General features: G+C 35.2%; 1 protein-coding gene across 6 annotated transcripts in view; it reads right to left on the reverse strand.

The window, feature by feature from the left end:
• TYRP1 (tyrosinase related protein 1) overlaps positions 1–24,102 on the reverse strand; it is a 135,416-nt gene that overhangs the window by 104,975 nt on the left and 6,339 nt on the right. For 2 of the 6 annotated variants that reach the window (XM_086867419.1, XM_086867418.1), the window contains exon 2: positions 4,650–4,749. The exons of the other annotated variants lie outside the window; for them this stretch is intronic. The gene's annotated coding sequence lies outside the window, so the exon portion shown is untranslated. The remainder of the gene's footprint in view (positions 1–4,649; positions 4,750–24,102) is intronic. 6 annotated transcript variants of the gene reach the window in all.

A 24,102-nucleotide genomic window follows, 5' to 3' on the forward strand; every position in this document is an offset into this window, starting at 1 on the left:
ATGAATATCTATGATTATGTGGCTGTTCTGTATCTGTCAGCAGAGTCATTGTAGTACTTCTATTTAGAGCTCTTATGTTAGATTTCCCTATTTTTCTATTTTTTAAGAATAAAGAGCGTAGTTGTGATTAATTGAAAACAAATTTTAAAATGTGTGATCATTTATTTGGCATTAAATGTGTAGGCTATCAAAACTGGAGCCTTGTCATCACTTAAGTCATTAAGCAACACAAAAGATTGCATGTTGGTTGCCCCTGGGCATAGGTTGTTTTCATTCTTGCAGTATACCTACTGTCCTATTCCCAATAAAATATATCATAGATGTTAAAGGTAAACATTTGATACCTACTTTTTCCTACTTTTGATAATTTTGATTATTTTTCTAGCCTTCTGCAGAAGAGTGAAGGGTGAGTGAAGAAAGAAGAAATCTTACTTAAGAATATTAACTGAGATTCTTTTTCCATGACAGGGAGACAAAGCCATACAATTAAGTAGTTTCATAGTTTTTTGCTTAAGAAATCAATCAAATGATAATATACCTCTTCTTCATACAAGTTCTTAAATGATGTATTAATTCATATTTTATGAAGAGATGCACAAATGTGGGAAATTGGTACACATTTTTATGATGGGGCAGGGTAATTATTCAATCCTACAGAATAAAAATTTAAATTTTATTCATACAACACGACTTCTGTGCTGAGGACTGAATTTGGTATTTTTGTTCTTTGAGGGATTATTTGTTTATGTATAAAGCTATTCTGGAAATGGCTGATTCTATTCCTATATTACTGATATAAAAGCAGTGATATACTCTTTTCAAATATGGCTTGGTTTGATTTGTCATGCTCTACTGTTTGTTAGAAATGTACAACTAATTAATTGTATCATTCTTGTTAAACAATGCTTTAGATTAAAATGAAAATTATTTCCCAAAATATGTTTATCCCATAAATCTCAATACCTGACAAATGGTCAGCAATTAATGAAAATCAAGATTCTCGTGGGATCTAACAGATTCTTGTTAGAGGTGCCTCTACTAAAAAAAAAAAAGAATGACCTATGTGCAGGCTCTTTAATTGCCAAAGTAACCAGTTAAAAACTTCTCTAGTTTTCAAGTTCATACTGATTATATATAATATTCCCTTACTTTCAAGAATACTAATGACATCATGAGGTTTGTGATAATGAGACCATGTTGAAGGCTACAGACAGACAAGTGGAAATTTTCACTTTTCTTTGACAATATTTTAAAAAGTCAAATGGTAAGATCTGCCATTCACATATCAGTTTATTTATAAACAAAATTGAGCAATTCCTAGTGAGTCATAGTCAACATATTGTCATATTCTCTTTCAGAACTAAGAATTTATGAATGAAACTAATTTAAAAATAAGACAGAATCCTCAACAGATTAGTAATTAATTTCTATCCTAAATACACTTCCTTCCTATGCACACACATGATCTTGAACTTCCTAGCTCATCTGTTTGTGTTTGTTTGCTTTATTACAGGTTATGTATGTACCCATGTGTGTTCCAAAGAATAATGAAAGAATGCAAGCAATTGTGTCCAGTTGTGTCTGAGAGGTAGAAGATGTATGAAGTCATGGAAGTAACTAAGGCAGATAATACAGAACGGTAGTTTACTGTTAGACTGGCAGTTGAAAATCAAGTTAACATTTACTGCATGGAATATATTAGAGATTATGCAGACATGTATTAACAATTAATAACTTGTATGTCAACTGTCATATTTATTTTGTAACACGGAATTTAACAATGATATGAGGTGAAAATTATATAGAGAAAATGACAAATTTGTTCTGTTGATGAATTTGTTTACAAGTTATAATGCACCACCAATGCTGAGAAATGGGTACTAGCAGCTCAGAGATTTAGCCATATTGAAAATTGTCTGAAATTGGGTTGTTTGGTTTTTTTACTTTACTTTTTTCAGATAGACAAATGATATTGCTCTGGTAGTATCATGCAGAAAACTGAGCTACCAAAGCAAATCAAAACAAAATCTGAACAGCTATCTAAACCAATATTCCATACACCTGTATTCCATGTATACTTAGTTAAGTCATGTGATTTTATACTTACTTTAAACTACTGTTATGTCTCTAGCTTTTAAGGCTTGAGCCACATATCTTTACTTTTAAGCACTATGGACACTATAAGAAGACCTCACTCATTGTGTTTGTTACTTTATCTCCTCGTCATTAGTGTGCAAATGTGGGTAGCAGTCCAGACATGAATGACTTTATCAGGGATTACTATGAAGCAAGGTGTCTTTAAAAAAATTGTGTTCTTTATTGAATACAAACTATTCTCCTGAGAAAGGCTCTTTGTTGTCGTAATCCTGCTTCTACATTCTGGTACAAATTTTCTCTGGAGGTGAGAAATAAAGTTATACCCAGAGCATAACTTTTTAAAGAGCTTTCTTCCTCATGTGTTATGTTCTGGGATTTCCTCTCCATTAGCTACCCAGCCTTTTTACGAGAACAGATGATCAGGTGTCACACATACAAAGAGTAGACATCAGAATGCTGTTAGTTTTTCAGTGGTCTATTTTTTTTAGTGTAGTAGACCTTGTTTGCCTTACAGAGAATCCATAACCTGAAAATGGTGGCAAATTTTAAGTCTATGTAACTCTATATATACATATTTATTTATATCTCTGTGTATTCTGGGCAAGTATTTTTGAAGTGTTGTAACACCAATGAATAATAATAATATTGACAGCATATTGGGAGAAAACCAAAAAGAACCAAAGAAAAACTACAACCCAAAACTCAAACCACTGTAAATAATATTAGGGAAAATGGAACTGCTAAATGGTAGCAGAAAAATAAAAATGAATTAGCCTAAAACTGCATTTTAGCCACTGGCAATGTAGATGAAAAAGATTGCAAATGCAAATGCATGTTGGTTTTGTTCTTTTAAGCCTCAGTTAAAGTTTTTCGATGTTCAGAATTAGAATGGTAATTACTTGAACTATTGGATGATATTAAGCACAACTACTTAGTAAGCAGACTGCACAATTTCAATGGCCATTCTCCGTAGAGGGACTTATCCAAGTCTCTAAATAGCCTGACTGTCATGGATTTTTAAAAACGTGTGATTGTTGCATATGAACATATTGAATAGGTGCTGTTTATATGCAGTCCGACATAGCTCAAGTAAGTGAATGGTACTTGTGCAATCTGCATGGTGTCACAATCAAAAGTCTGAAGTTCTTCAAGTGCTGTATTCCTTCTGAAAGCACAATCTAACTTCCTCACCCTTAAAAACATGCTGCAAAGCACAAGCTAAAAAGGTGTCATTGTGCTAAGGATTAAATGGAGGATTTAAAGGATTACAAAAGATTAAATGTAATACAATTAAAGGCCCTGTGATATGGTGAAAAAAATACCTTGTGCCCTGACAAAATAGAAAATCAGCTACACAAAATGCTATCAGCCATTTGCATTTCATTCATGGCAATCTCAATAGGATAAAAGAATAGGAAAAAAGGACTGATATTCTCAGGCAAAAGTTTCCTATGCATTCCTATGCATTACTATGTCTATATCTGATTACATGACATTATATGACATCAGGAACTCAGTTTTATTTCTGTGCAGTATTCTACCATGAACTGATAGAAGAGGTATACTTTAATTATTTTATTTCTGAAGTACTGAGATTAATGGTAATTGCATATCATTTATTCACTACCAAATGATCCAGAGGAAAAAAACACTTTTCTGAATAACACATTTATCAAATATAAAATTAAATTTAAGGTGATTGTAAATCACGAAAATAACTTCCTCTACAAAAAAAAGACATTGAATGCTTAATATATTTTTTTAAAAAATGTTACATTGAGTCTATCTTGTTAAAAAAGTAAAGAAATAATTAAAATCCAATTTTCAATGTTCCTTTGGGTATTTTCAAATTTGGAAAAGTTCAACTTAGAAGTATTCCTTAATAAATTTAAATCAAGTAAATGTGAAAAACCCATACAAGACAGAAAAGTATTGCAAAATACTTCATGATGATATTTTATTTATTCATTTCTAAAGCAGTAACTTGATTGATGTCTTGATTTTAGGAAAGTATTTATGTTAGTATAGTGATAATCTGCATGATTTTTGTTTACTCAATCATATTGGCAGCAAATTGTGTCATCTGAGTACTTTAGCAATTTTTGTGTTCACAACCAAAAATTGTTTCCCTCAGTGTTCCTTTATTTTTATGAGTCATTATTTTCACACAATAGCCCACTGAAAAACATTCCAAACACAGTCATGTTATTTGATAGATTTCACTGGGAAGTCAATCAGACAGAACTAAGCAGGCAGGCAGGTTTCTATTGTAATACTGCATATTTGTTAGTTTCTTTCATCATTTATGAATTTTACCACAAATGATGATTTACCACAAATTATGATTCATAATGCTCATAAAAGACTCAAGGATGGCCAGAGAAAAAACAAAAAATTAGGCAGTCAAGTCAATCTACAACCATGTCAAATTTCACTAAATGCAATATCTACATGTAGGACAGAAGAACAAGAACTGTTCTTTTAGAGTGGAAGATTCCAGCTTGGGAAGCAATAATTCCTAAATATTAGGAGGTAGGTAAATAAATGCTTACCATGAATGACCAGTGTGCTCAGAAAAATATTGTAACTCTTGCTTGTGTGAGCAATAGTCTTGGTGAACATGGGCTGATTCTCTTATCCCTATGTGTAGAACTGTTCCCAGTGCCAGAAGAGGTGGCCACAATCAGTGGAGAAAATGCATAAAGTTAAAAGAAAATTTAAATGGTTAGAAAATGGATATGAATCAGAATTCAGAATCACTGAATGTATAAACACAGAAAATGGTAATATGGAGGGGTGAGGAGAGTCTATAACTTACATGAACAGAAGTATGACATCGAAGAATTAGTTACCCTAGTATATTGAGTATAAGCTAACTTACAGAAATTTACTCAATAAGTGAAACAAATTTCAAATTGTTAACCAACGGAACAAGTGGTATGATTTGCAATTAATTATTCATAAGCAATTTTTAAATCAAGACAAAATGCAATGCTCATCTGAAAGAAAACTCCCATTAGAATACAAATTGATATAAAGCACAACTAAAGCATGTAGTGCACAAAAGGTCAAGGTAGATGAAACCAATGTTCTGACTTTATAACCTCTATAGTTGATTAATTACTTTAGAAAACTTCTTGTGTCTGACAGTATATTTTTTATCTATACATCACAGAAAGAAAAGTATACTACAAGATATAGGCCATGGGACATTGACAAGCTTGAGAGTAAACTTGACAAAACTGAGAAGTGGACTCGTGAATTTCATGAATTTCAACAAGTCCATTTGCAAGGACCCATATCTGGGTCAGGAAAATCATAGAATCATAGAATGGCATGACTTGGAAGAGACCTTTAAACATCTTCAGGTCCAAACCCACTTGCTATTTGCAGGGAGGTTTTACAGTAGATTTGGTTCCTCACAGCCCTGTCCAACTTGACCTTGAATGCTTCATGGGTTGGGGAATCTTTAACTTTGCCAGGCAACCTCTGGAGCATTACTGAATATTATAGAGTGTTGGTAAAGAATTGCCTGAGAGCAGCCCTGAAGAGAAAGACTAGGAAATACTGGTGGATGAAAAATTTGGTTTGGTCTGGTGACCTGCACCTGCATGCCAGAAAGTCAATTGTCTTTTGCATTGCACAAAAGAAGGGCAATCAGCAGGATGAGGAAATTGATTCTGCTTCTCTGCTCCTCTTTGTTGAGACCCTAGCTGGAATACTTCATTCAGTTCTAGGGCCTTTATTACAAGACATGGACCTCTCAGAACAGATCCAGAGGGCAACAAAATGATCAGATGGAAGGAATACCTCTCCTATGAAGAAAGGCTGAGCGAGTCAAAGTTATTTGAGCCCAGAGACGAGAAGGTTCTGAGCAGACCATATTCTGGCCTTTCAATATATAACAGGGACTTAAAATAAAGATGCAAATTTTTTTTACCGGGACTGGCAGTCACAGAACAAGAGACAACAGCTGAAAGAGGGAAGATTTAGACTGGATACAAGAAAAGTATTTTTCACAGTGAGCCTGGTGAGATACTGGAATAGGTTGCTCAAAGTTCTGACTGTCTATTGGAGGTATCCAAAGCCAGACAGGATAGGACTTTGAGTAAGCAGGTCAAATTAAAGGCTCTGTCTGTGTTAGGTGGATGGGATCTAAATGATCTTTAAGGTCCCTTCCAACAAATGCTGAATCTATGATTTTGACAGCGCTGTGGAATGTGATTGCTGCTCACATCAATAGAACAGATCATTGTTACAGACAAGAATTTTTCCTGTACTTATTACTACTTATTACTGCTAATATAACCCTAATAAAAAAATAGAATTTAAAACACAAAAAAATATTTGACCAGGTGACTATTTATGACATGTAAAAAAAATGTGACTTTTCTGCTGAAAAATTCACTACTTGGACAGTTCTTCAGAGTGCAGGGTAAGAGATTGATTATATGAGAAAGAAAAAAAAATTACTTGGTCTAAATGCTTACATCTTGCTTCTAGATAAATAGTAGATCTTTACTAAATGAAATAACAGGGATAAATAAAACCTTAAATTGAAATCAATACTATTGATTTGAAGGCTTATAGAGAGTAATCTTCACAATCATTCTAAACTGCACCTTGTTTTTTCAGCAGTGTGATGCTTAAAGGCTTTAGAAATGCATCCTATATTTGATAACGTAAATCAAACACTGGTCTAGGCTGATCATTCAAAGCTAAAAAGTAAACCAAACAAATTAAGATAGTGATTTCTACTAAAAAGTAAATTACTATAAAGGAAAGCAAACACGGAAAAACTGCATGTATGTAATTTATGACTGTTATACATCAGGAGAAATTACATTGAACTGATTGACCAATATATATGTGCAAAATATAATAAAATTGCAGTTATTGTCTAGATAGTAATAAACAGCTAATGAAACAGTCACTGGAACACTAAATCCATGCATCTTTCTGCACATTTTATGCATGTTTTATTCAGCTGTTATTTAGAGGTTTGTTTGAGATTGTTCCTAGAACTGCTTACATTATATGTTAAATTATTGGGAAGATAAAAATTTTCTAGTTTTATACAGAAATCAGCTGAAAGTTAGGAAAAAACAATAGTGAAATATGGGTATGGTGTTTTAGTCTTCTAGTGGTTTATCTTAGCAGTCTTAACTTTTCTTTCTGAAATTACTAAAAACTATTTACCATCAGCCTGGCTCTCTAAAATAAGGAAGACAGATTTTAGAATGTGTGAATTTTCTTTCCTTAAGTTTTGAGTGGACAGTTAGATAGCAGGAGAGGGTGGGGAGTATTTGTTAGAATGTCTGAGGACCAAGATGAGATATTGTCCAAAACACTATATTTTGCCGTATCATTTTTCATGGTACTGTCAAACCACTATACAAAAAGAAAAAATAGCAAGTCAAACTTAATCTGGGCAAATATTTCTTTATGCTTATAATGAAACCACTAGAATATCTTGAGTCCTGAAATGAGACTAGGAAATAAGTAAGTGCAGCCTCTTTAAAAAATGAGCATTAGGATGGTAAGCTACACCCAATACACTTAGTTTTAGCAATAGTCCCATTTTTTAGATAGTCCTGGACTTCAGATTCTCTACACCAATACAATTCTTCTCAAGAAACTTGCTCATTTTAAAAGCTGTTTTTAATCTGATACAATGTCACTGTCTTTCTGGATACTACTTTTGTCCTCATCTTCAAAGTGTAACAGACCTATTTTGATACCAAAAGTCAGTTGGTCAGTTAAGTTTCTCCCTTTTAATTCTACGACAGAAACTTTACCTTGATCAAGAAGGTGAAGCAAATAACATATATGGTATTATATATATATAAAATATTATATATAATATATATATGATATAACTGTGATAATGCTGTGACATTTCTCTACCTATTCATTTTCCAGTGTACTGAATGACCTTTGCCTCCACTTTTCTACATTACCTGGCAGTAGTCCTTCAGAACTCTTAACAATGTTATTTCTGCAAGATAAGAGGAACAAATAAGAAGGCATATAGAACAGAAACTGCCTTGCTCATTCCTTTGTTCATGCATTTTCCATTTATCACGGGTCTTAAATTTTATTAGAAACTCTCAGAGGTATTTTAAAAAGGTGTTAATGAAGTGTTTTAGAAAGAGGAACTTTCCATGGTTGGTAACAAACCCCAATTGTCTCAGAACAGCTGGGGCTGGAAGGCACCACCGGAATTCTCTAGTCTAGTCCACTGAATAAGGCAGGGCTAACTAGATTAGGTTACCAGGGCTGGGGCCAGTGGGGTTCTTTAGATATGCTGTTTGCCACCTACAAAAGAGATCTTTTCTGTGTTATCATGGACCAAATAAAACCCACCAGTTTTGAGTCTTTCTTTCCTTAGCTGTCTCCTAGCACTAGCCCTATTTTACTGCCTGTGCTTTGCCCTATTTGGGTGTCTCTGCTCCAGTCCCTGATCAGATGCCTTTATCCTATAGTCTTCTCTGGTATGTGTCTCTGTTTTAGTCCTTATTTGAGCCTCTCTTTGCTCCTCACTGCTAGGGTTGCTCCTTCAGCATTCCTCAGAAGACTGCTACTCTGCTGTCGTACTTTTGTCTCCTTGACATCTCTTTTCTTCTGCTTCTCTCTCCTGATATGTTGTCCCTTATATCCTGGCATCTCCTTCATTTTCCCCCTTGCCTCCACTCAGGTGTCACATCTGCTTCAGTGTTGGTCTGTTGCATCTTTTCTTTTTTAGATATTAATATCCTTCCTTAAATATACTTTCTGCAGAGGCACCATATGCTCCTCTGATGGGTACAGTTGTATGTTCAGTGGATTGGTTTTGTCCATAGCAGAGGATAGTATGGATAGCAGAGCTACCTGTAACTGGCCATGACCAGCTCAGAGAAGTCCCAGATCTCCTTTTCCATAGATCATCACTATCAAAACCTGCTGGTTATGTCTGGTACATGTTTAAATTGAATTTTTTAAATTTCAGGTCTGACCCATTGACTTTTATTTTGTCACTTACTTCACCATCCTTCTAGGTCTAATTATTTGGGGCATCAGAAGTCTAAGTACAGTTTAGAGAAGTGCCAGACTACTGATAAAGTAGAAAGAACACACTGCTTCAAATAGATGATTCATGATTTACCAAACGTATCTTATGCAATACATGGGTAATCAGTTATTCTTTATCATAGCCCATGAAGCATCTGTCAAGACAGAAGACATGGATTTGACTTTATAAGCTCTCCAGAAGATTTGAGGGCCTATCTTGTTAACTGAAACAGGCATGTGTCTTGAGATGATGGAAGACATCCTTCTTACTCAGTTTCAACTCTAAGGCACTTCCTGGTTTTATTTATATTCCTTGATCCAGGCTAATAACATAACTTTAATTCCTAAAGTTCTCCTTTAGGAATTTGCTTCTTTAAACATTATGTTATAGACAATTGAAGCGTCACAAAACACATTTTTAAAAACTGGATAAATACACATTGATCCTTCAGCTGAATTTTATAGCTATGTAACAGCTGTATCCTAATTTCCTCTTTTTTTTCCATGTACTCATGTGGTGTTCTTGCCAGTGCATTGTTAACAAAATGCTTTTCTTACAATGCAGAAACTTCTGAATTAATTTCTAATCTTGGAGGGCTTTTATTCTATAGGTGGCATAAAGGTTTTTTCCCCCTCCCTTTCAGGGACATGAGATTCTCTTATGATTATATCAAATTAATGAATCAAAAAACCATTAAGGAAATCTTTAATTTTTTTAACTTTTGAGCATTTAAGTAAGATTTAGGTACTTCTGTGCAAATTAGCACTTAATGTGTTATAACTGCCATGCAATAGAAACAAAAATTTAACTCCTATTCTCATTATCTGTGGTGTTTCATATCTTTGTCTCATTCTTCCAGCATTTGGACTCCATGGAAACAGCACTGTGAACCCAGAATTTTTTTTGTTCAGAGACCTTATCTCATATTTGCAGGCACTAAATATCTTAAAGGGAAAGCATCTGAGGTCCTTGTAATGTGATATTAGTTGTAGATTTCTTATAAATCTACTATAAATTTCTTATAAATCTACTAAATTTTAAGTAGGCATAAATTCAGGCCTGCTAGCTTTACAAATTTCTCTGTCTATTGTTGTCAAGAGTTCTGCATGTGTCTCAAAGGAAAAGGCAGAATTTCCGAAAACCAAGTTACTCCTTTTCCTTCAGATTATTTGCCCTTCCTTATTCTTCTTCACAACAACTGGGAGTTTCCACATGTAACAAGGAATTTGTTCTCCTTGTGAATGTAAGGACATCATGTTTTGACTTAATCTCCTAGCAAAAGGTTAAGAACCCTGGTTAAGTGAGGGCAAAGGGTTACACATGACTAACAAGCATTAAGCAACCTATTGCCTTTGCATCTCTCTGATCTTCTGTTCACTCTTTCTTCCTTCATCTTCAATCTGACTAAATATCAAATTCTCATATATGTGATCCTCACAGGCTTTTGAGGAGAAAAAAGCAAGTTAGTCTCCAGCATGCACTGCAAATGTAGTCAAAAGTAAAAAGATAAGGGAAAAAACAGTAGTTAAAAGATACTAGTGGACTGCTGGACTGCTAATGAGTAAGTATTATGGGCTATGCAGAGGAATTAAGAGCCAGCATTTTAATGAGGACAAACTATACCACAATTAGGGACGGAAAAGAAGATAATGTGTAGATTAAAACTGGATCATTTGTGGAGATACCCTATATGGATGCAAGGAGATTAAGAATCATAGATTGAATTCAACCAGGACTAGAAAGAGGTTCTGTAATTTAAAAGAATGGTATATCATTCCTTTTTTGAAGCAAACTTAAAGCTCTACTACCAATCATGAATTAGCATTACATATATCACACATAGCTTTTAAGTGAAATTTTAACAAATAAACCAAGATATCACCTGGTAGAATACAAAATAAGCACTTGTGGCAATTCTTTCTGAGCTCATGTACAATTTTCATTGTACAAAAAGCCACTTTGTTACTGAGAGTCTGAATAGGGTTTTGATTCATCTAACAAATATATGTATATTTTTAGCACTTTGAAGCTGTTACTGATTGCCAGTGAGTTTAGACATTTCTTTCCACCAAAGGCATGTCACTTTTTTTTAACTGGCAATGACTCAGTCTAGAGGTACATATAGAAGAAAAATGGTACCATTAATGTTCAGGCTACCAAATTATGTTCAAGCTGTGAAGGATTTGGTGGTATTGAGAAAAAAACCCCACCTTTTATCACAAGCCTTTTTTTTACTATTATAATTGCAACTTTGTGACTTGATATGTACATGACTTCATTATTTCCTTAACTCTGAGAATTTTAGAGTCTTAGATACAGCAAAGTATAAGCAGTAAAAATATCTCCTAAATGATAAAATCAATAATTTTATGCTTGTATGTCATTCCTGTATTTCTTTTTTGCTTTCCACTCCTCCAATATGGAAGCTCTTAACAAAGCTGTTCCCATTCAAAGTAATACATTTTAATTTGTTATCAAACAGGCTTTCAATAATGTGATTATTTTTGTGCCACTTACAGAGTTGTCCACTTTGATACGTAGAAGTGAATGGAAAAAGAGTACAGAAAAGTTGTGATGGAAGAGATTTGAAGTTGTCCTGTAAGAACTCGGGCAATTAGAAATTAAAAATTCCCATCTCATTCCTGATATAGAGTGGACAGTATTTGCTGCTTGCCTTAAATATAAACAACCTTTTATAGTAGTCAAGCCTAGATGGATTTATCAGTCCTTTAAACTGGCAGGAAGCAACAAGGATCTGAAAGTGCTACGGAGGAATCTCACTTGTCTGTGCCAGCCAAATAACACAAAGTCATTCAACTACCTTTCCTCCCACAATTTTTTCACCAGAAGATGCTATTCTTTACATTATTATTATTTCTTACATTATTATTTCTTATTATTATGACTGAGTCAGAAGTATATTTTCATGATTTATTAATATAGCATACCAAGCTTTAAATAAAACATGCATCCAAATTCAAAGTTCTGTCTCTAATGTGTCAGTTATGTGACTAATTCATTAGGTTTGTCACTGACTTATGAATTATACAAGTAAATTCTAAGATGTGAAGTTGATTTGGATCCATATTTCATACTTTGGAATGTAAATATCTGTTTTATTAATAGCTGTTTATAAAGAATGAGCTTAGCAGTTAATGTGCATACTTACCACTGAAAATACAGTGTGCCCCCAGCACACCATTGAAATACAGAGTTACCTACAAAGATTTCTATCTATAGCCCTGTTTAAAAAAACCCCAGATGTTCTTCTGCCTTACTAAGATGGATCCTTCTGTTTTCCTCTTGGAGATAGGTGGGAGGATAGAAATGGAGAGACAGTAATGCTTTAGGTTCACACTGTCATCAGAGAATCTCTATCATTTTTTTGTTATTTTTGAGCCTGTCTGTGCAATAATGAAAGCATATCAGTCAGTATTTTGGATGTCTGGAGTCGGGATGTCATAGCTCAATTACCTCCCCACTCCACCCAGGTGAGAATAGCTACATCAAATCACAAATAAACCAGGCATCTAAGGATTATAGAAGCCAAGGGCTTAATACACACAGGAGACAAAACACTCTTTGAATTCAAAATTTTCCCATGAATGCTAGAAATAAGTAAATCTGCCTTCTAATAAGTTTGTACCTTTTGCCTTCTAATCCATCTGGGCAAGATAAAACAGATGCCTTTTCATCCTCTGGAAGTAGGCTAGGACGCACTTGATTGTATAGCAGGAAATGGCTGTTGACTGGCCAGTTTGCTGCTGCTGCTGCAAAGAACACACAATTTAAACTCTCCTGTCTCCTGATAAATACAATACCATTCTCAAAGAAGCATACACCTAACTCTTCCCATGTTGGCATTAATGTAAATTATTTCTAATAGAAATAATTTGAAGTTTGTTTCAGATTTGATTGAAGTTGGTAAATAGTATCCAAGTTTTACTAGGAAAAAAAAAGAATTTTCCCAAGTGCGTCAGTCACAAGTCATAACAATACAGTCTGAAAATTAAATTTTCATTAAAGAGAGCTAGCATCTGTTTCAGGTTTTAGAGTTTCTGTTTTACAGAAAGGAACATTCATAAAACAACAGCTTCACTAATTCTTAAAAATTTTGTCTGAGCAAGCAGTAAAACCTTCTCTGCAAAGGTTACTTAAGACAAATGAGCATTTGAAAGCTTATGCTATATGCATTTTATTGTGCCTGGTGATTGTTAATACATGGATCTTTGGACCCGTCAAAAACCCCAAAACAGAACCAAAGACCACAAAAGTACCTTGCTTTTAAGAACTCTGAAAATGGGGTCTCATAAATCTGGGAGTACTCCATTCTGTAGTGAGTTAATGAGAATTTATGGATTTGTTAAACCAAGCAACAGTCAAATCAAGTGTAAATCTCAACCCCATAGTGTAGGTAGAACAACATATTAATGTAGCAATAACAGTACTTTGATATTTATTCAGGAGCTTTGTGACTACCTCCCTGAAAAAGACTTCCATCCTGTACTAGGTCTGTTGCTTTTATGCAAAAGTGTGCCTTTTTTTTTGCAAATTACTCTGAATTATATTAAGATATTACACGGGAGTATTCCCTGCCCATCACTGGGGAGTTGGAACTTGATGATCTGTAAGGTAAAATGCAACCCAAACCATTCTATGATTCTATAACAAAGCTAACTACATCTAGTTTTGAGACATTTGATTACAATACATTTACACACCAACTGTGCATTACTGATCCAGACAGGATCAGGTGGCCTCTTAGTAATATTCTTTTCCTTTAAGTCATCTACATTTTAAAAGCCACATGCAATGAGATGAAAAAGGAACACCAGAAAACATGACTGTACTATCTTCACTTTATTAACAGGATCAAGTGAGGGACAGGCCTTCTGAGGGAAAGCTTTAGACAGACAGACAGACAGACAGACAGACAGACAACCCACCCCTCCCCACTTTCCCCCCAACAGAAACTTACGGTTGTTAATTGACTACAGGTGAGTTGGCAGAGTTGAGACCATAATTTCACATTCTTTACTATTTTGAAAATGTTGAAATCTCAGTGGGTCAAATTATGATCTTGGTTATGAATATCTGTGTACCATTTGGCCTCTTATTCAGGGGCAGGTATTCCTGATTTATACTGCTGTGGAAGGCTCCATAAATTCAGCTGGATTTAAACTTAGCACAGGACAACCTTTGTCCTAGTGACTGAGACCCACATTTAATGCCTAGGTAGCAGAGTAGGTCATCCAGAATAAATTAAAGGACTTCAGAGTCATACTCTATGAATGATTTAGAGATATGAAATTTGCGTAGCCTTTTACTGCTAGTGTGTTTCCCGAAGATCTACCACTTCCTTTATTAAACATACAAGAGATGCCATAAAATCTATTTGCTTGAATTTTAGATTCTAACCTTTTAAAGCTTTTAAGTCATTCAGCTAGAAGTGATTTCCTTCTGCATGCATGAAGCTTTCCTCACTAGAATTACTTTTCTGGAGATACAAAATCCATGACTGACTTGACCTTGAATTGTTTATCTTTACACCAAAATTTCTTCTGAAACAAATTTATCAGGCCAAAAAGGCACAGAAGTTGATCCCTTTTTATCTTGTTTCTGCTTCTCTTCCTGTCATTGTTACTGACCTCACATCCTGAAGAGGGAGGTGAACTTGAAAAACTGTGTGAGCTGACTGGCACATACAATAGCTTGCAGAGGTGTAGTGTCAAGTTCTCATTTCATTTATTTTTCTAATAAAATCTACTGGGTGTTATGGTGTTGTATGGGAGAACAGAAGGGAAAACAAGAGTGTTTTGGGAAACAGTACAGATAAGTCACTAGGGATTTCTTTTTTTGAGCCAAAATACTGATGCAAAGTCACAGGATGATGCAACCGATCCTGAAAAGCATCAGTCAGAGGACTTTTTTAAACAACCAACCCCTTAATTATCCTGTAAGCATCCTGAAAGTTTTTGAATCATCAGTCAGTGGCATGAAGCAATAGCAGTGACAGCTACAGTAAATTCTGTGAGCTGAGCACTAGACGGAGCTGGATTGAAGGTTCCCAGAGTCAGGAAAATCCATACAAGAGCTCGAAGACCCAACAGGTAGAGGCAGCTCTCATTACTGAGGCTGATATGAAACAGATATTACCTATTGACAGCAACAACTGATTATATAATAAAGTTTACAAGAGAAATAAAGACTTGGTTGCAAACCTTATAGTTTGTTTAAAATTTTGCTGATAAAATTTCCTGAAACCCAAGGTTTCACTTTTCTAAATGACAGAGAACTCTTTAGACTCTACTGTAGAATGCATCAATATCTGTCATAAGTGAGCTTTTTTTCTTTTAACCTACATTAAGTCTCTTAACCCACACTCTTATCAGCTTTTTTCTTTTAATACACATTAATTTCTGGGTATCTTCTCTAATCACTCCCAGAAAAAATGTCCAAGCATATTTTGTTCTGTTTTTTCAGCTCGATAGATAGGAATAATTTTGTTTGTTTTATTGTTTGATTGTTTGAGATTTTTTGCTGGGGTAAAGATATCTCATCTTTGGAAACTTAGACCTGCTCACATAATATGCATAGGTAGAGTATATGGCTTAAACAGAAAAAGTATCTGATCTGGAGCAGGTTGTGGTGCATAGTTTATGTGATAGTGAGTATGGATCTGGACAAGCCTCAAAAGCACTCCATCCAGTGTAGAGGTGAAAAGAAAACGGTACAACACCTGACAAGTAGATCTGGTGATTCCAAATGGAATATACCCTGGATGGATGTGAGCTAGCCCACTTCTTATAGAAATTTTTGGCTCAGAAGAATTTCTTACAGTTACTTAAAAGTTAGCTGTCAATATATGACTGATCCTACTGTAGCTAATGCTTACTTTTCTGAGGCCTGCAGGTATATAGACCAGACTGAGGTCTACCATTACTCCAAATTTATACCCAACTGGGATGCTGTAAATGTACCGTATCATATTTTAGGCATGTCTTGAAAATATATTAACTATAAGCACTTGTGATTTCATTTTTATGTGGGTGAACCTTTTTTTTTCACACCTGTAAATCTGGAGTAACAAAAGTTCTATCAGCTTGAATGACAACAAAACCTGATTTCTCATTAAATGGCATTTGTTAGAAACCCTTGTTTCATAAGGAAAAGAGCCTAACCTTTAACTCACTGTGGGGGGTTAGGTTTCTTTGTTCCTTCTTAGAATTTTTCCCATAAGTTGCTAACACTGACCACTGGATACTTTGGGTTACTTAAGAAAACAAAGCAGCCAAGCCCAGGGGGAAGGAGAGCATCTGGTTGCATTTCTCTCATCCTGGGGAGTTTCTCTCCGAGGGACAGATACTGTGGGATTTGGGCAGGTAAAGGAGGGCTGGGGCAGCTGCAAGTGCTCTCACTCTGGGACTTCAGAAGGTGGTCAGAACTGCTTCTTGTTGTTCTTTTTCTTGTTCTTGAACTGCTTCCTCTTCTTCTTCTTCTTCTTCTTCTTCTTCTTCTTCTTCTTCTTCTTCTTCTTCTTGCTGTTGTTGTTCTTCTTGCTTTTTTTCTTCTTGTTCATCTTCTTCTTGTTCTTGTTCTTCATCTTCTTGTTCCTCTTTTTCTTCTTTGTCACCATCATTGTCATCATAGTCATCATCGTTGTTGTTGCCTGCGGGGTGCAGCTACTGACCTGGGACCTTATTAACATCTACCTCACTAAAAGAGGGACCTGTCACAATCTGCTAGTGTGCCCTGCTGGGAGCTGGGCTCCTACTGTCCCAGCCCTGCTGCTTCCGAGTTTCTCTATGCTATAGCCCTGCACACCCCTACTCTGCCAGGACGTCCCACAGTTCCTGCTACCACCACAGAGATAGATCTTGTCCACCAGCCCAGGACTTTTGTTCATTCTTTCCATTTCAGCCTGGTGCTCCTCAGAGTCCTGCAGGGGCACTGGGATTGACTGCCCTAGGGGGTTTCTGAAGAAAAACCTGTCTTCCACCCCTTCCCATCTTGGCCGAGAAGGCTGTCACAGGGTTCCTGGTTCTGTTTTGTTGTTAATGTCAAAGTTGTTGTTTGGTTGCCTTGTTATACATACCAGTAAAGTATGTATATGTATGTTATTCCTATCCTCATATCTTTTCCTGAGAACCCCTTAATTTCAAAATTATAATAATTTGGAAGGAGGGGGTTTTTACGTTCTCCATTCCAAGGGAGGCTCCTGCCTTCCCTAGCAGACATCTGTCCTTCAAACTAAGACACTCACTGTTAGTTTTATTTTCCTAAATCATTACATTACATGGGTTTTAGAGCAGGACATATTAAAATACTTGACTAGTAATGAAGGAACACTTCAATAAGAATCTATTAATTCCTTTGTTAGTGAAAAATAATATCTCTGCTATTTATTAATTTGAAATTGACTAGAAGATGGAAGTTGGTTTTATCTACATGGGAAAAATATAGGATAACTTGTGAGAATATTAATGTTTCTGGGCACTTCCTCTTCTCTCTTAGCCAAGGTGGTACTATCACTGAGAATAAGAAAAAGGTACACTGGAAGTGTGCTGTTGAATGCAATAATTTTAATCATTCTCAGCACCATATTCTAAGGTAGCCAAAATTTATGACAAGTTATTCCACAAATCTCTGATGAGACACTTCAGTAAAATGACTTTTTTTGTACATATAGGCTGTTTCATTATTCAGAGATGTATATGTGTACAGCTATTGAAGTAACAGCTCACAGAAAGCTAATGGGCCACATTGCAGTATCATTCCTGTGGTGAAGATAGTAATGGGGAACTCAGCACCTGCAGAACTAATAATTTAGCACAGCCAATTACTATACCTGACTGTGAAACAATATGGATAAAATGCCATTTCTCAGCAGCAGCTTTTTCACTATAAATAAGCAGATTGCATCATAAAATACAACCTATTTACAAAATATATATACATATATGTTGGTTCTTCTTTTGTGTGTGGTCTCTTTACTAGCTTGTTAGAGTCTGTTCTAAGCTGTAATTCCTTTTTTCTTTGTATTCATCAGAGCATTTCAGTCTCACAGTGATGCCTTTATAATAATTTGGTATATAACCAGTAGAAACATGAAGAAAAACATTTTAAACATTTTCTAAGTATTGTAAATGTTTCAGCCAACATATTGTATTTACTGTGCAAATATTTCATTGGTAGCATTGGTCTAGGTACAGGGAGGGCGGAGAACCAAAGATCATCTGCAGGACAAATAATTTTTTACACAAAACCATTTCTCAGTAGTGGTGTTTTTGTGATTCATACGCAGATTCCAGCCCGTATTTCCAAAAAAAGTTAAACTGATAAATATTGCAACACTAGTGAGGGGTCAAACATGCTTTTTTTTTTTTATTTGATCGAAGACTGGGTTATATAAAGTAGCTTGTAAGCAGATCAAAGTTTATAGCAGATCAAGAAAGATCATGGAACATCCCTGTGTGAACATGGGATATGATATCCAGAAAGAACATGGATCCACCAGATCTCTATGCCATTCATCAAAGGAACAATATATATCTGTGAAAAATATGATCCTCTTTTCCTAGGATTGTGTACATAACAGCTTTGGCAAATGCTTATTGAGATTTAGAAGGCCATGAGCTACTACTAATATCATTCTGCTTTACAAAAATATTAATTGCAAAACTTTGGCTTTTAAGAACCGTTCTTCTCTGTGCCTCATCAACTGCCTTTTTCTTATTTTCTTCCATTACTTAAAAACAAAGGTGTGTCCTGAGAAAAAATTTAAAAGACTAATAAATCTCCAAACCAGTAATCATTCTCTAGGCAACTCATCTACTCTCACAGTGTGCAAAAAGGAATCTCTGTTTCCTCTGCCTTGTACAGTATGCAGCCTCACATCCACCCAGAAACAGAAACTATTGTAAGGCCTTCAATTATTTAGAAGAATGTATGCAGTGCCTTCAGAAGTTATTAGAGATTTGAAGGAGAAAGAATATTCACTGGAGAACGGAATAAAAAATCAATGAGTCTTTGATAGAGTCTTTGGTTTTACTAAATGATATTTTTCCTGCTATTTTCATATAAGAACACATAATTAGGTGGAAAGGAATCAAATAGTGTTACTAGAATTGAGAATTCTTTGGATGTTAGATTGTATTGCCTTAATCTTCCTCTAGCCTGATAAAGAGGATCAGGATCATCCAGTGTTACTACTTTTCTCAAAGAGAAGAATAAGAAAGATAATACATGCATTTACATTAAATACTTGCTCAGGCAGATGCAGAAAGAATGGATGCAGTTTTTTCCTCAGTTTCATGATACTGTGGATTGCTTCTATCTTGTGGACTCGGAACTCCTCACAGAAAAAATACAACTTGGGAAGTATATTATTAAAAGTAAAATTTTTGCAATCCTAGTCCTGACACTGATTATAGAAGTCTTTTGCATCTTAAAAATTTAAAAATTCAGAGTTTTTCTAGATCTTAAAACTAAGTATCAGAAACAAGGACACACACTCTGTATCTCAGACTCCAACAAATAAGGTTTTCTTTATATATTTTAAGTTTTGAGCCTGCTTTGTCCTCCTCCTAATTCATATCTTACATCAGGAAATGATTAAATAATTCTAGTAGGTGCATTTGTGACTTTAGCCAGTGCTAAACCCATTACATTATTTGGTGCATTGGCTGGGAAACTCAGATTGCCTAACCTAAAGCACCACAAATTCTTAGTCCAAATTTGACTTGAAAATATGTGGTTAATATATAGCTGGTATATTTTATATACCAATAAAAAAACCACAACAAACCTAAGTGAAAAAAATAGAAAGCATTGAAATATTTATCAAAAATTACCTAAAAACTTAAATTCTTATAGACAAAATCAGGAGTTAAGATAAATTATAAATGTATTGTAGATTTATTTCTAACTTTGTTAATTTTTTTTTTTAGCAATATGAATATACAACAAATGTCATAGTTCTTATGGGAGAAAGTGGAAAGAAATATGTCTTTGTTTTTTAGAGTTCAAATGTAATTCTTTCTAAAATCAGAAAAGTCCCAGCTCTCCATGAACAATATTATGACAGTTAATAGACACAGAAAAATAGTGATGTAGATTTAAGTTTGGCCAGATGCAAACTATACCCTGCTGACTTTTTCACAAGGGTTAAGAGATGTTCAGGAGTCTTCAGTACATCTGGCTTCATTAAAAGAACATGTGGCATGAGCTCTCAACTGGATACAAAATGTTAACTCTTTTTTGTCTCAGAAGGATATTGAAGAACCATCCTAAGTATGCTGGCTTGCTTGTGCAACTCAAACAAGAGTGGAGGTACAGTGCATTATTGTATCTATAATTACAGTTAATATTGCTTCAGATGTACTACTGGGCTTTCAGACCTAGGACGTCACATAATGTGGAAAATACTCATCTTTTTAGCTGGACATTACTACACAACTGTTATTGGTGGGATGAAACTGGTAAGACTCATGAGCCAGAGCACAAGGTAATCAAACTATATTAAACCCAGAATTTATTAAGAAGAGTAGCTTGCAGTTTTCACAAATTCAATGTACCTTATGAATCCACTGTTAGAAGTACTTCTGAAGCCTTTATTTTTATTTGCCAGTACTTGTTGTTTTTACTGTTATTACTAACAGAAACATATATGTTCAAAATATACTCCTTCACAGAAGACTGGGCTACAGGGTTTAGGGTTTTCTTAATTGCAGCTGACTGCTATATAACATGTTCCTGACAGTTAATGCTGCACCTGTACCATCAAAAATCAGCCACAGTTGAACTGCTTCAAAACTAAAGTCAGAAGACAGCTGACATTGTCTTAGTCACTGGAGCACAGAAAAGAAGTGGTTTAGGTGAGGTTAACTCTTTGAATACTTGGCATTTTCAGGAAAAACAAACAAGCAACTGTCACTTGAACAATGAGATTGTTTAAAAATCTTGTTTTCATTCAAAATGGAAAAATATAAGAGATGAGCTGTTATTTACACAGAGAAAATATTATTCACACTTTTAAAATCTAGCGGGATTCATCCTTGTCTCAATATTTTTTTCTCTATTTTTTTTTCAGTCATAATGGTTTCTAGACTTTACCTTACTTATTTCTAAATGCTTCAGTTAAACCACAGTATATATAGTATTCTGCTCCCCACTCCAGTTGAATCAATAATACAAAACCTAAATTAAACTAAGCCAAAACCATCCAGTTTCTAGAATTTCTTTTAATTCATAGGACTCCTCTAAATGGCAGCTTTTTCCTCCCTCTCCCTCTCTTAATCATAACTGACCTTCAGGAACTGCTGAGCTCTTCACAGAAACTGTAAAAGGATAGGTCATTCCTTGTGGTACACATTACAAGGCAGGGGAGGATGGCGGTAATACATCAGAGTAATTTAGCATGAGAGTATATGGTTTAGTACTTGCCCATGTGTGATGGCTCTTTGATATGTTAAGAATAAGGCTTAGTATTGCATATAGATTTTACATTGATTTATTTTCTAGTGATTGAGGTGAATCACATAATTATATAGTAAGCACACTAAATATGATATGAAAAAAATTACTTCTCTTCTGATGAGGGAAGACATGGGAATACCAAAAACTGTGGTGAAAGGTAGAGGAAATATCAAAAAGAGAGCTAAACATCTTTAAAGTGTCATCAGTATCATTTTAGGCTGTGACTGCTCTGGGAGTATAAATTCAAGGGTACCGAAAGTACTACAATCTAATGTTCTGAGGTAATTAGCAATACCCAGGTTCTGTTTCAGATAGTAGTTAGAACTTAATATTCTGTTAAGATGCAAGGATAAGTTCTGAAGGAGAAAAATATGGACTAATGCTCCATTTTCTTTTGAGGAAGCTATTTCAAGAAAGAAACAAGTTATTGGAAGAGCAATTTATGCATTTGTGCTAGTTTTGGCTGGGAGAAAATTAATTTTCTTCACATTGACTGGTACAGGAATGTGTTTTGGATTTGTGCTGGCAGCCGTGTTGATAACACAGGGATGTTTTTGTTGTTGCTGAGCAGCACTTACAGAGAGTCAAGAGCTTCTCTTCTCCTCACACAGCCCCACTAGCGAGTACGCTGGGGGTGCACAAGGAGTTAGGAGGGGACACAGCTGGGACAGGTGACCCCGGCTGACCAAAAGAATATTCCATACGACATTGCATCATGCCTAGTGGGAGACAAAGGAAGAAGGGGGACATTTCGAGTTATAGTGTTTGTCTTACCAAGCCACTGTTATGTGTGATGAGGTCCTGGCTTCTTGGGGACAGCTGAACACCTGACAGCCCATAAGAAATGGTGAATTAATACCTTGTTTTACATAGTTTGAATGTGTGGCTTTTGCTTTACCTATTAAACTGCTTTTATGTCAAGTCATGAATTTTGTATGTTGATGTATTGAGAGGTTGTGTGGTATTTAGTGGCTGGCTGGGGTTAAAAACATCACAGCATTCCAATGGCAATGCTATGGTTTGAATAAAGAAAACTCAGCAGGACAAAAAAGTTAAGAACGGCTGGAACAGTAGTATAGGGGAGCAAGGGGAAGGAAACACTGATATGTATTGAGAACATCTGGGAGACATACATTCTTTTAAATTGTTTCTCGGATTTTTTTCACTTTTTTTCATAGTGCATGTGCATACACACACACACACAGACACAGAGGCAAACAAGACACACAAGGCGCACAGACACACACACAAACACACACACACCACACACACACACACACAGACACACAGCTTAGTGCATTTGACTTCTTTGGTATTTCCCATTCTTACTCCAGTAATCTGAGAATGTGAGGTGGGCGGGAATAAGGAAAGAGTAAAGGTGCCATATAAGACTGCTAAATTGTGAGCTAGTAGACACAGGGTTTTTCTATATTATGTTTTGGTGAAAGCCCTCAAAAGGGCACTTTATAATAAAATATTATAAAAAGTGTTTACTCCTGGAAACCACACAATGCTGTGTGTTAATTACACGTATTGGCTCTGTGTACTTGTCTTGTCTGCAATCCAGTCCCATAGCTGAAGGGCAGGTGCCCTGCAGAGTGTTTTGTACTACAAACTGCTCTCGTCACTGGGCCACTGGTCATGTGGGCAACAAGGTCTGTGTCTTAATGAGATACAACAACAATGGTGCTAGTCTTAACAAAATATATGTGGACTTCGAAATTGGTGTAGAACATGAAGCAATTTTTACAGACTTCAGCTACTGATTTTTATTGAATTAGGCTAGCATGAATATTTTGTGTGGACATTTACTTCTCAAAGTGTAGATAAAATCAGTACATATCGTATCAAAGTTTCTCTCATTTTTCTTAAAATATTTCTCTCTGTGAAAAGAAATATCCCTACAAATTAAACTAACTTTTTTTTTTTACTAAACAAGTAAAAATTCCCAAGGATAACTGGACATATATTAACAAGATATTCTTATCATAATATCATTGCTCTAAACTAGGACACTGTATGATATTCTGTAATATTTTAATTGCAATAGTCCAGAAAGTGAATTACAATACTTTAAGGTAGATTTAGTTCAGGGCTGAGAAGCACTTAAGTTTCAGTGAACATATCTCTGGAAATCCTGTCATATAGTTAAAACACTTGTTTTGAGTGTGATTACTGTATGTAATGAATGCTTTGTATGTAAAAAAAAGCTGTTTGACATGTAGCGGCAAAGCTACAGGCAGTTACTACATTGAAAATAATCCTAAGGTTTCCTATCTGAATGAACATGGCCACCAATGAAAACCCTATCTTGATCCCAACAGAATGATAATATCTTTTAGGAGTTCATAAAAAGATTAAAAATTAGAAGACAGGAAATAATAAAGATACCTGACTGGTTACGGGTTATCAAGAAAACAGAAATGAAGTTGTTGAACACAGAACTTTAATTAATGTTAAGTAGATGTTCTATTTCA

This window comes from Cyanistes caeruleus, chromosome Z, assembly GCF_971803275.1.
Source record: "Cyanistes caeruleus chromosome Z, bCyaCae1.hap1.1, whole genome shotgun sequence".
Classification (NCBI taxonomy): domain Eukaryota; kingdom Metazoa; phylum Chordata; class Aves; order Passeriformes; family Paridae; genus Cyanistes; species Cyanistes caeruleus.